Raw genomic sequence first — 12,783 nt, 5'->3', positions numbered from 1 at the left:
TGTGTACAGTGTGGAGACACTGGATGAGGGATGGTTCATATCATGCCATTCAGAATGGCACACAATTTAAAATATGAGTTGTTTATTTACGGAACTTTATTGCTTCTCAGCCTTTTGGCTAAGATCAAGTATATTTTTGGTTCTTTCCATATACTATTTTCACACCATAGTTGACTCAGGTAATTTAAACTGAAGAAAGTGAACTATGGACAAGGACTACTGGGATATGTTTTTAAATGGACATATATTTTCAGTTCTGCTGGGTACATACAGGATAGAATTGCTGGGTCATATAAACTCTGTGTTTTGTGTTTTGAGAAATTGCTAAACTGTTGTCCAAAGTAGATGTATAATTTTTTATTTTTTATTTTTTTTTAGTTTTTGACAGGCAGAGTTAGACAATGAGAGAGAGAAAGACAGAGAGAAAGGTCTTCCTTCCATTGGTTCACCTCCCAAATGGCCGATATGGCTGGCACGCTGTGCTGATCTGAAGCCAGGAGCCAGGTGCTTCCTCCTGGTCTCCCATGCGGGTGCAGGGCCCAAGGACTTGGGCCATCCTCCACTGCCCTCCCGGGCCACAGCAGAGAGCTGGACTGGAAGAGGAGCAACTGGGACTAGGACCTGGTGGCCATATGGGATGCTGGCGCCGCAGGCGGAGGATTAACCAAGTGAGCCACGGCACCAGCCAATAGCTGTATAATTTTACATTCCCACCATCTGTACGTGAGAGTCCCAAATTCTCCACATCTCTAACGATATGTGATATTGTCTTTTTATTACAGTCATTCTAGTGGATGAAGTGGTATCTGACTGTGATTTTCATTTTTGTTTACCTGATTGCTAATGAATTTTTTTTTACCTAACCCAGATGATGGATGTGTGTGTTCTCTGTGATAACTCAGCAAGTGTACATATAGGATTTGTGCATTTTTCTGAATGCAAGTCACAGTTCTATACAAAAGTTTATTTTAAAAGCACATATTAAATCAGGTAAAGAATTCTTACATCCCATTTATAAAATGAAATCACTACCAACAAAAAAGACAAGCAGTGGCTTGCAAGTAAGACAGTCCTGGACAAGGAATCCTTGCTGACCAATGCTCTGGGCCTCCTGACAGCAGAGCTGCCCAACTCCTCTGAGCCTATGTTGCTGCATCTTAAATAAAGTAAAAATAATACTTCATAGTGTGGTGGTTAGTGTGACAGACATAGGAGTTCAAAATCATAAGGTTTTCTTCCTCTAAAAACATAAAAATTATTAGCTCATAAAACTACTCTTGCATTTGCATTGTTTGCCATTGATAAGCCCCTTCCTTGACTAGTGCATTAAGTTGTCGCTTCCAGTGTGAGTATGCCTTTCTGAAGTCATTATAAAAACATGAATGATGAATATGTCTTCCTTGGATTCAACAGATTTATGAATGTTTCAATAACCAGCTTTGTCACGTGAAGTGAAGAGATTAACCTTATGAATTTTCTCTTACTGCAAAGCCTAACAGAAAGATTAATGCTTTCTAATGGTCAAAGTATTTGACAGTTGAGGTACTGTATTAGTTCTGCTGCTTTGTCTGCAGCTCAGATGCAATATATTTGAGTATGGCACCAATCAACTGGTTTAAACATTATCTATTTCACCTATAAAGTCACTATAATCATATTGCATCATTAGTATAAAATTTAATTATTAGCTATAAATCTCTGAGATCCTAGGGTGATAGTAGCTTTGTAGATTCAGTGTTACACTCCAAGATTCCCACCATAAATATGCACTATAAAAATTTGCTAACTTAGACTTATATAAAATTTTATTTACAAAATTGTGACTTCCAACTTTTCTGTGTCAATCAAGATTGGATCCATCTGTATATAAGAGGAGACCAATATAATAATTCATTAAACAAGGTGGAATATTGTTTTTCTCTTATGTCAAGACAGGTTCAGAAGTAGGCAATCTTTCTTCTCCAACATAAAGGCTTGCACCTTCAAGGTCATATCTTTGGTTTCAGTTTGTTTGCTGCAGCTCCAACCACCAAGTTCACATTTTAGGCAGCAAACAGGAAGAAGGGGCAAGGACAAAAGAGTCAGTTTCCAGTACAAGTTGGATCCTTTTAAAGAGTTTTCCCGGGGCTGGCATTGTGGTGTTGGAGCAAAGCCTTGTGTAGTGGGTAAAGCCGCCAACATCCCATATGGGCACTGGTTTGAGTCCTGGCTGATCCACTTCCCATCCATCTCTCTCTAATGGCCTGGGCAAAGCAGCAGAAAATGGCCCAAGCACTTGGGCCCCTGCACCCATGTGGGAGACCCAGATGAAACTCCTGGCTCTTGGCTTCAGGTCAGCCCAGCTTTGGCCATTGAAGCCATCTGGGGAGTAAACCAGCAGATGGAAGATCTCTCTCTCTCTCTCTCTTTCTCTCTCTCTCTCTCTCCCCCACCCTGTCTCTAACTCTGACTTTCAAGTAAATAAATAAACCTAAAAAAAAAAGAGAGTTTTCCTCAAAGCCCCTCTCAAAATTTCCAAATAATTTCACTGGCAACATCCAGCTATAATACGGTTGATAAATTTCATTTCATAGCAGGCCACAAGGCTTCTACTGCCGCACACTAGTTCTGCTACTGAGGAATAAGAAGATGGATATCAGATTGACAACTTGCAGTATTTGCCATACTTAAAAAAATCCAATGTGTTTCCAGAATGTTGTCTTCATTCATTTTCATTCAAAATTAAAATTTAAAGCAATCATTAGAGATTTGTCATGAATCAATGCAATGAGTTCACTTTCACGTATCACTCACTAGTACAACAGATCCTGATGCACCGTCTCAGTATTAGGCACTCCGAAAGAGTCATGGGGCCAGCGCTGCGGCTCACCAGGCTAATCCTCCACCTGTGGCGCTGGCACCCTGGGTTCTAGTCCCAGTTGGGGCACCAGATTCTGTCCCGGTTGCTCCTCTTCCAGTCCAGCTCTCTGCTGTGGCCTGGTGGGGGGGGGGGGGCAGCGGAGGATGGCCCAAGTTCTTGGGCCCTGCACCCACATGGGAGACCAGGAGGAAGAACCTGGCTCCTAGCTTCAGATCAGCACAGCGCGCCGACCGCAACGTGCTGGCCATAGTGGCCACTTGGGGGGTGAACCAACGGAAAAAGGAAGACCTCTCTCTCTCTCTCTCTCTCTCTCTCTCACTGTTTAACTCCGCCTGTAAAAAAAAAAAAAAAAAAAAAAAAAAAAAAAAAAAAAGAGTCATGGGATCCACCTTTTCCGAGTTTAGTTTATTGATACTGTGAAAGGTCGTGTAATGATTACTACAAACAATGCGTGTTTGGGATGGGCTCTCCTCTGCTATGATTCTTATATGTTTGTCCCCCAAGGTTCATGTGCTGGAAGCTTGGGCCCCAGGGTGGCAGTATGGAGGTGGTAAAACCTTTAAGAGTGGGGCCTTGTGGAAGGCAGTTAGATCTTGGGTGCTCCACCCTAATGAATGAAGTTTCTCAGGGGTAAGCCAGGTCTTCTGGGATTGGATTGTTGCCACTAGGAGTCTTACTTCTCACGAAGCCCCTGTGCACCTGCCTCACTCACCGCTCTTCCCCGTGCTCTCCTGCCACTGTAATGCCTTCTGTCATGAGACCATCAGCAGAGCTGAGCACATGCCAGCAACAAGGCCCTGAACCTCTTTGCTCTATAAACCACCCAGCCTTAGTGATTGTATTACAGCAGCCAAAACAGACCCAACTTCTCTAGAGAGCATAGTTAATCAACTGCATGTACCATTTTCACATAAAATAGATTTTCACTTATTGGATGAATCATTACATGGTTTTTGAGATGCTTGATCTGGACTTGAAGACAAATATTAAATGTGCAATGCATTCTCCTTATAAAAACAACTGAATTATGTTCCAATAATAAAATAAATAATAAAATTCAGAGTGGCTATGTTAATATGGACTTTCTAAACAAAACAAAATATATAGTTAAAAATATAGCTAAATCCTGGACTGGGCATTTGGTGCAGTGGCTAAGATGCCATTTGGGATATATGCATTGCATATCAGAGTGCCTGGGTTCAAGTCCTGGCCTGGCTTTTGATTTCAGTTTCCTTCTTTTTTTTTTTATTTTATTTTATTTTTTTTTATTTTTTGACAGGCAGAGTGGACAGTGAGAGAGAGAGACAGAGAGAAAGGTCTTCCTTTGCCGTTGGTTCACCCTCCAATGGCCGCCGCGGCCGGCGCGCTGCAGCCGGCGCACCGCGCTGATCCGATGGCAGGAGCCAGGAGCCAGGTGCTTTTCCTGGTCTCCCATGGGGTGCAGGGCCCAAGCACCTGGGCCATCCTCCACTGCACTCCCTGGCCACAGCAGAGGGCTGGCCTGGAAGAGGGGCAACCGGGACAGAATCCGGCGCCCCGACCGGGACTAGAACCCGGTGTGCCGGCACCGCTAGGTGGAGGATTAGCCTAGTGAGCCGCGGCGCCGGCCTGATTTCAGTTTCCTTCTAATGCATACCCTAGGAGGCACTGGCTAATGGTTCAAGTAGTTGGGGTCCCTACAACCACATGCAATTGGTGATTGAGTTTCTAGCTCCCGACTTTTGCTGCACCCCTTCTACCCCCCACCCCCGCAAAAGCTACTGCAGAATTTGGGGAATGAACCAGCAGTGGAAGTCTCTCTCTTGTTCTCTCTTTCTCTCAAATAAATAGAAGTGAATAATTTTTTTTAATGTATAACTAAATCCCGATTTTCCAGAATTTTAAATTTGAACAAGGAGATAACAGAATGAAAGCAGATAAGTAATAACAATAAAACCTATAAATATGCATATTTGGTTGTATTTTTTTCAGGTTAAAAAGTCAGTTAAAAGAGCCAGCATTGTGGCATGATGGCTAAAGCCGCTGCCTGAGATGCCAGCATCACATATGGGCGCTGGTTCATGTCCCGGCTGCTCCACTTGTGATACAGCTCCCTGTTGATGACCTGGGAAAAGCAGAAGATGGCCCAGGTGTTTGGGTCCTTGCTACCCACATGGGAGACCCAGATAAAACCCCTGGTTCCAGACTTTGGCCTGGCCAAGCCCTAGCCATTGTGGCCATCTGGGGAGTGAGCCAGTAGATGAAAGGTCTGTCTCTCTGTCCCTCCCCCTCACTCTATAGCTCTGACTTTCAAGTAAAGAAATAAATATTTTTTGGGGAAAAAAAAGCCAGTTACAGGAATATTGTTTTGTAGATGACTAGGACTTTGCTCAACTTCCTGGGAATTCTTTTCTGGAAAGTTCCTAGATATGTTTTTAAGGAACTTTAAAGAAGAATATGATACAATAATATCAGGTTGCTATCATAGAGGTATAAATGACAGTTATTTTATTAGCTTTAACACACCAGGGACCTATATTTTATTTCAGGCAAGAATCAAGTTGGAATTGGCCAACTCCAATTTCAACTGGCTCCACATTTCTTCCACTGGCTCCACATTTCTTTACCTACAACATTTGGAATTTTTCATGCCAAATAGAGAATAGACAGTATTCCTTGCACCCTTTGAGTTAAGGGAGATTAGGTGGAAAAAAAAAAAAAAAAAAAACTCAGGCCACAGAGTATTCATTTCATTTAATAAAAATAAAGCTTTGAATTGTTTGATTCATTTACAAGTAAATTTGACCTGAGATATCATTAAAAATGAATATAAAGGATTGGAGTACATACCCCATGTTTCCCCCTTTTTCCCTACCCAGCAGCTATTGAGAAGGGAATCTGAGGCAGGTACTTAGTATAGCAGTTAAGACACAGCTTGGGGGGCTGGCTCTGTGGCACAGCGGGTTAATGCTCTGGCCTGAGGCACCAGCATCCCATATGGGCTCCTGTTCAAGACCCGGCTGTTCCACTTCCAATCCAGCTCTCTGCTGTGGCCTGGGAAAGCAGTGGAAGATGGCCCAAGTCCTTGGGCCCCTGCACTTGCATGAGAGACCCAGAAAAAGCTCCTGGCTCCTGGCTTCAGATCGGCGCATTGCGGCCAGAGTGAACCATCAGATGGAAGACCTCTATTTCTCTATTTCTCTCTGCCTCTCCTCTCTCTGTGTAACTCTGACTTTCAAATAAATAAATACATCTTCAAAAAAAAAAATTAGCTTCCTGCTAATGTGCGCCTTGGGAGGCACAGGAAGATGGCTGAAGTCCTTGGATCCCTGCCACCCACAAGGGAAAACCAGGTGTAGTTCCTAGCTCCTGGCTTCAGCTTGGTCTGGCCTCAGTTGCTGTTGGCATCTGGGGAGTCAACCAGCAGATAAAGATCTATCTGTCGGCCGGCGCCTCGGCTCACTAGGCTAATCCTCCGCCTTGCGGCGCCGGCACACCGGGTTCTAGTCCCGGTCAGGGCGCCGGATTCTGTCCTGGTTGCCCCTCTTCCAGGCCAGCTCTCTGCTGTGGCCAGGGAGTGCAGTGGAGGATGGCCCAAGTACTTGGGCCCTGCACCCCATGGGAGACCAGGAGAAGTACCTGGGTCTTGCCATCGGATCAGCGCGGTGCGCTGGCCACAGCGCGCCAACCACGGCGGCCATTGGAGGGTGAACCAACGGCAAAGGAAGACCTTTCTCTCTGTCTCTCTCTCTCACTGTCCACTCTGCCTGTCAAAAAAATAAAAAATAAATAAATTAATTAAATAAAATAAAAAGATCTGTCTCTCACTCTGTCTCCTGTCTCTTTGCTTTAAAAAAAAATTGAACCCAATCTTCTGCATTCTGAGAATTAGAAGTTTAGAAAATACATTTAATGCTGTGCTTATAGGCATCTCATAGACTCCATTCAAAGGTATTCATTTACTTTGTTCCCTTTGTTCTCAAGTGCTTAGAACAGTGCCTGGCACATCACATTGACAAATATTTTGGATAGATGAATGAAAGTTTAAACTTCCACTCTCCGCTTGATTGCCACGCACCACCATAATGGACACGAGTCAAGGGCAGGCCGTGAAGCAGGCCAGATTCACCACAGTGAGTGGGAAAACCTGCTCACACACGTGTGTGGAATTCATGGACGACAGGAGCCACTCCATTATCTGCCAAGAGGAAGGCCACTGCGCAAGGGCAACAGCTTACCCTGCTGGAATCAGAGCAAGATGCTGGGAGGCTGCGCTGAACTGGCCGCCGGGTCTCGAATACCCTATTTACCTGGCCCAAAGATGACCTGAGACTGTTATATAAAGCACTTGTGTTGCACGTTTAAAAAAAAAGTTTCAAATGGTGTTCTCCCTGTCCTCTCAACATGCTTTTATTTCACGAGACCCTTAAAATGAAGCCAAATGGTTAAAAAGGAAAAAAAAGACAAAATTTGTAACTATTCAATGAGATACATGCATTTTTTAGCTTATTTTCCTAGCACTTCACAGTAGTAAAGTCCTTTGAGGAACTGCTTAGGGATCATTTCTTTTGTGCCAACAGAGCTGTAGGGAGTGTCTACCAGGCACTGGGCACTGAGGTACTGCAGGAAATGCAGAGTGAACAGCACACTGGAGTTCCCCGCCTTCAGGTCACTGTGCATTTTAAGCTGTGCAATTTAAAACTTTTAGAATTTGTTATGAAGTATTTTCACATATTTGAAAGGCAGAGAGAGAGAGAGATCTTCTGCCCACTGGTTCATTCCCCAAGTGCTCACAATAGCCAGAGTTGGACTCGGCCAAAGCCAGGAGAGCCCAGAACTCAATCCAGATCTCCCACAAGGGTGTCAGGGACCCAGGTACTTGAGCCATTACCTGCTTCCACCTGCAACAAACTGGAATCAGGAGTGGAGCCTACACGCAAACCCAGGTACTCCAATATGGGTTGTGTGTATTTCAAGCAGTGCCTTAACCTCTGCACCAAACACCTGTCCTGTACAACTTGATAAATGTTGTATACGTCTACAACTGTGACACCATAACTGCAAACAAAATAATTAACATATCCATAACCCCTCAAGGTTCCCTTATGCACCTTTGTAATCTGTCTCTCCTACTACTCTTTGCCCAGACTCCATACTGGAGGCAACAATAATCCACAGTGCTGCCAGTATAGATTAGTTTGCATTTTCTTGAGTTTTATATGAATGGAATTATACTAATGTCTGCCTTCTTTGACATGGCAAAAAATATTTTGAGATTCATCTATGTTATTGCATGTTGCTCTGATTTGAATGGTTTCCCCAAAGTTCATGTGTTGAAACCTAATCTCCAATGTGATAGTGTTGGGAGGTGGGGTCTGTTGGGAGAGGTTTGGTCGTGAAGGTTCTGCCCTCATGAATGAATTAATGTTGTTATCACAGGTTTGTTGTCAGAGCAAATTCAAACCATGCTTGCCCTCTGCAGCTCACAGATGTTTTCTGCCATATTATGATGTAGTCAGAGGCTGTCCCTAGACGTGGCACCTTGACCTGGGACTTCCAAGCCTCCAAACCGTGAGCCATATAAACTTTTATTGTTTGTAAGTTACCCAGTGTGTGGTATTCTCTAGCAGCACAAGACCAGGACACATGATCAATAATCATTCTTTATTTTAGAGTAGTATTCCTTTACATGGATACAAGACTATATACATTCTATTCACTTATGGATGAGCATTTAGGTTGTTTTCCTATTTGGGGCTCTAAAATAAAGCAGGGGCTGGTGTCATGGCTAAGTGGGTTCAGCCATTGCCTGTGACTCCAGCATCCCATATGAGTGCCAGTTTGAATGCCAGCTGCTCCACTTCCAATCCAGCTCCTTGCTAATGCACATGGGAAAGCAGTGTAAGATGGCCCAAATCCCTGGGCTCCTGAACCCATGTGGGAGACCCAGATGAAGCTCCTGGCTCCTGGTTTTGGCCTGACCTAGCACAGGCCATTGTGGCCATCTGGGGAGTGAACCAATGGATGGAAGATCTCTGTCTCTCCTTCTCTCTCTGTAACTCTGCCTTTAAAAAAAAAAAGCTAAACAAAGTTACATATGACCCAGCGATTCCACCCCTAGGTGTATAATCAAAGGAAATATAAACATATGTCCACACAAACTCTTGTACATGAATCTTCATAGAGGCATTATTCATAATAGCCTAATGTCAATAACCCAAATGTCCACCAAATGATAGGAACAATTGAATTGCAGACTTGAAATGGGTGTATTTTATTTTATGAACTTCAGCTCAATGAAGCTGTTACTTTATTTTTATTTATTTGAGATGCAGAGTATGTGTGCAGGGGACTGGACCAGGCTGAAGCCAGGAGCCATACCTCAATTGAGGCTACCACGTGGATGGCAGGAACCCAGACACTTGAGCCATTACTGCTGCCTCCTAGTGTCTGCATTAGTAAGAAGTAGGCACTGAAAATTGAGCCAAGGTACTCCAACATGGGACATTCACCCCAAGCTGTTATTTTTCAAAATGTCCAATGAACATTCATGTTCAAGTCTTTTGTATGGACAAACACTTTGCTTTCTCTTAGGTAAATATTTACTAGAATAACTGAGTCATTTGACGGGCTATATTGAACTTTTTTTTTAAAGATTTATTTATTTATTTGAAATTCAGAGTTACACAAAGGAGAGGCAGAAAGAGAGAGAGAGAGGTCTTCTATCCAATGGTTCACTCCCCAACTGGATGCAATGGCTGGAGCTGTGCCAATCTGAAGCCAGGAGCTAGGAGCCTCCTCCTAGCCTCCCACATGGGTGCAGGGGCCCAAGGACTTGGGCCATCCTCTACTGCTTTCCCAGGCCATAGCAGAGAGCTGGACAGGAAGTGGAGCAGCTGGGTCTCAAACCTGCACCCATATGGGATGCTGGAGCTTTAGGCCAGGGCATTAACCCACTGCGCCACAGCACTGGCCCTATAATGAACTTTGTAAAAAGGATTTATTTATTTGAGAGAGCTCTTCCTTCCCCTGGTTCACTCCCACATAGCCACAACAGTCAGGTGGCTGCCCTGGGTGGAAGCCAGGAGCTTCTTCCAGGTATCCCAGGTGGGTGCAGGAGCCTAAGAATTTGGGTCATCCTCCATGCTTTCCAAAGTACATTAGCAGGGAATGGGATTGGAAGTGGAGCATCTGGGATACCAACCGGCACCCATATGGGATGCTGGCATTGCAGGTGACAGCTTAACCTGCTATGCCACAATCCTAGCCCCTATTTTGAACTTTTTAAGAAATGCCACTGTTCTGCAAGATGATGAAATCATTTTACAGTCCCAGTTGTGGTAAATGAGCATTCCAGTTCCTAAATCCACCAACACTTGGCTTGTTCATTTAAAAATTGTAGACATTCCAGTAGGTATGAAGGCTCCTTCACTATAGCTTTAATTTATGCTTCCCTAATAACTAATGGTGTTGGTATCTTTCCTTGTGCTTATTGGATATCTAAATATATTCTTTGGTGAAGTCTTTCAAACTTTTTTCCCACTTTTTTATTGCGTTGTTTTCTTATTATTGAGTTTCTGAAGTTCTTTATTCTGGATCCAATTCGTTATCAGAAATGTAGTTTGCCAGTATTATTTTTCCCAGTCCATGACTTATCTTGTCAGTCTCTTTTTTTTATGAATTATTTTTTATTTAGTAAATATAAACTTCCAAAGTACAGTTTATGGATTACAATGGCTTCCCCCCACCCATAATTTCCCTCCCACTCGCACCCCTCCCATCTCCCACTCCCTTTCCTCTCCCATTCCATTCACATCAAGATTCATTTTCAATTATCTTTATATATAGAGATTGATTTAGTATATATTAAGTAAAGATTTCATCAGTTTGCACCCACACAGAAACACAAAGTGTAAAAATACTGTTTCAGTACTAGTTATAGCATTACTTCACATTGGACAACACATTAAGGACAGATCCCACATGAGAAGTAAGTACACAGTGACTCCTGTTGTTGACTTAACAATTTGACACTCTTGTTTATGGCGTCAGTAATCTCCCTAGGCTCTAGTCATGAGTTGCCAAGACTATGGAAGCTTTTTGAGTTCGCCGACTTCGATCTTATTCCGACAGGGTCATAGTCAAAGTGGAAATTCTCTCCTCCTTTCAGAGAAAGGTACCTCCTTCTTTGATGGCCCCGTTCTTTCTACTGGGATCTCACTCACAGAGATCTTTCATTTAGGTCTTCTTCTTTTTTCTTCTTCTTTTTTTTTTCCCAGAGTGTCTTGGCTTTCCATGCCTAAAATACTCTCATGGGCTCTTCAGCCAGATCTGAATGCCTTAAGGGCTAATTCTGAGGCCAAAGTGCTATTTAGGACATCTGCCATTCTATGAGTCTGCTGTGTATCCCACTTCCCATGATGGATTGTTCTCTCCCTTTTGGATTCTATCAGTTAGTATTAGCAGACACTAGTCTTGTTTGTGTGATCCCTTTTGTCAGTCTCTTAACATTGTCTTTCAAAGAGCAGGGATTCTTAATTTTCAAAATAAGATTTATTTGAAAGGCAGGGTGAAAGAGAGGAAAAAACAGATATATAATCTTCCATCTACTGGAATCTACTCCCCAAATTGCCACAAAAGCCAGGGTTGGGCCAGGCCGAAGCCAGGAACCAGGAACTCCATCCAGGTCTCCAACATGGGTGACAGGAGCCATCTTCTGCTGCTTTCCCAGGTGCATTAGCAGAAAGCTGGATGGAAAGTAAAGTAGCAGAGACTCAAAGCATCATTCCAATATGGGATGGCAGGATTACAAACAGTGGCCACAATGCCAGCACCAGTTCCTAATTTTAATGAAGTCCAATTTACCAATTTTTAAATCATGCTTTCAGAGATGTATCTTTAAAATCTTTACCCAACCCAAACATACAAAATTTTTTCTATGTGTTCTTCTGGAAGTATAGCATTTCTGATTTTATACTTAAGCCTAAGGTTTTTAAGGTAAATTTTCCATACCTTACAAGGTATGGATTCCAGTTTCCCTTGTCTCACATATTGATATTTAATTGTTCCAGCACCATTCCTTGCAAAGATTAAACTGTCTTTGAATCTTGGTCAGAAATCAGTTAACTATGTTTTCATTTATCTCGGTGCTATGTTGTTCCTTTGACCTAGGATCCATATGCCAACATCACACTGTCTTGATTTCTGCTACCAATTTGCATTCCCATAAGCAATTTATTAGAGTTCTAGTTGCTCCCCATCTTCGACAGATCTTAATATTGCTAGTTAAAATTTTTCTTTGTAGCTATTCTATAACTGTGTAGTTGTATCTCATCATGGTTTGAATAAGTTGCACACTGACTTGTTTACTTACCACAGAGTTTTGCACCACTTTTTCATGACTGAATTTTCGATAGTCTCTTTAAAAAAACAAGCAACAACACTGTCTCAGGTGTGTCATCAATGCCTCCTTATGTTTTCTTGCCTTTCCAGATAAGAGTAAGGCTTGCAATCAATGTAAGTAGTTTGCTCCCAAATATTACAATGCAGGGACTTAAATTCAGGACAAACCTTTGGGGTCACCTTGACTTCCTCTTTCTCTCACACTCCATATCTGATCTGTTCGCAAATCTTACCAGTTTCACCAATACAAAAAAAATCCATAATCCAATCAATTTCCCATTCGCACTCCACCATCCACTCTTGCCTGGCTTTCTGCAATACTTTCCTAACTGGTCCCTCTGCTGATCCACTTTAAGTCAGTTTCCAACATGCTTGCCAGAGTGATCGTTTATCAGAGTTATCCCTTACCAAGAAAAAAAATTAATCACCTCACACCAACCAAAATCCATCAGAAGCTTCCCGATTCCTTAAGAGCTAAGGCTTAAACTTTTACTGTGACCTACAAGCGCCTCCACCCCACCTGTCAATGATTAAGTCATCTC

This window comes from Oryctolagus cuniculus, chromosome 1 (genome assembly GCF_964237555.1).
Source record: "Oryctolagus cuniculus chromosome 1, mOryCun1.1, whole genome shotgun sequence".
Classification (NCBI taxonomy): Eukaryota; Metazoa; Chordata; class Mammalia; order Lagomorpha; family Leporidae; genus Oryctolagus; species Oryctolagus cuniculus.
The sequence above is the reverse complement of the archived record's forward strand: the minus strand, read 5'-3'. Positions refer to the sequence as shown.